We start from the raw sequence: 1,420 nt of genomic DNA on the forward strand, positions 1-1,420 counted from the left end.
GCCATAATACTCATTCCCTAATTAATTTTTTTCCTTGCTTACCTATTTTCCTTACTTACATATTTTCCTTTCTACACTCCCCCTCAAGTTAAGTAATGGGATTACCGATACTTAACTTGCCCAATACCTCATGGAAGCTTCTTGCATCGACAGCTTTCGTGAGTATATCCGCCAACTGATCTTCAGATCTCACAAAAGGAAGTTCTACCGTCTTGGCCTCTATATTGTCCTTGATGAAATGTCGATCCACCTCGACATGTTTTGTCCGATCATGCTGAACTGGATTTTCAGATATACTGATTGCCGCCTTATTATCACAGAACAACTTACATGACTTCTGTGAGTTTAAGTTCAACTCAGTCATCAATTTCCTTAGCCACAGAATCTCAGTCAACCCACTCTTAATCCCTCGAAATTCAGCTTCTGTACTTGACAAGGCTACCACTTTCTGTTTTTTGCTTCTCCACGTGACAAGATTTCCTCCCACAAAGGTAAAATATCCAGCAGTTGATTTTCTGTCATTTGGGTTCCCTGCCCAATCAGCATCCGTGAATCCATGAATCTCTAAATGTCCATAATTCTCGAATAGAATCCCATGGTTCGCTGTCCCTTTCAGATATCGAACAATCCTCAGTGTTGCTTCCCAGTGAGCTACTTGAGGTGCATGCATAAACTGACTAACTACTCCAACTGCATAAGCTATGTCGGGTCTAGTGTGGGATAGGTATATCAATTTCACAACTAAACGTTGATATCTCGTGCGGTGAGTGGCTTCAGCTCCTTCAACTATCCGCAGACCATGATTCTGAACCATAGGAGTATCTGCTGGCTTACAGTCCAGTAGCCCTGTCTCGGTTAACAAGTCAAGTACATATTTCCTCTGACTGATGAAGATCCCCTTCTTTGACCTTAGCACTTCTATACCCAGAAAGTACTTTAGTAATCCCAAGTCCTTCATTTCAAACTCTGCAAACAAATTCTTCCTTAGCTTGCTTATTTCCTCTTCATCATCTCCCGTGAGAATCATGTCATCTACATAGATGATGAGGCATGTAATCTTTCCTTCTATTTTCTTCAAGAATAATGTATGATCAGAGTTGCTTTGTTCATACCCATACTTCTTCATTGCCTCAGAGAATCTCCCAAACCAAGCTCTAGGTGACTGCTTTAGCCCATATAGTGTTCGTTTTAGTTTGCAAATCTTTCCTCCTTCGCAATCTCCAACAAATCCAGGTGGTGGCTCTATGTAAATGGGCTTCTTCGGTTCCCCATGTAAGAATGCGTTTGTCACGTCGAACTGATGTAGTGGCCATTCTCTGACTGCCGCTATTGAGAAGAGCACTCGAATAGTACTCATTTTTGCTACCGGTGAGAATGTTTCAGCATAATCAACTCCATAAGTCTGAGTGTATCCTTTGGC

This window comes from Salvia splendens, chromosome 9 (assembly GCF_004379255.2).
Source record: "Salvia splendens isolate huo1 chromosome 9, SspV2, whole genome shotgun sequence".
Lineage (NCBI taxonomy): Eukaryota > Viridiplantae > Streptophyta > Magnoliopsida > Lamiales > Lamiaceae > Salvia > Salvia splendens.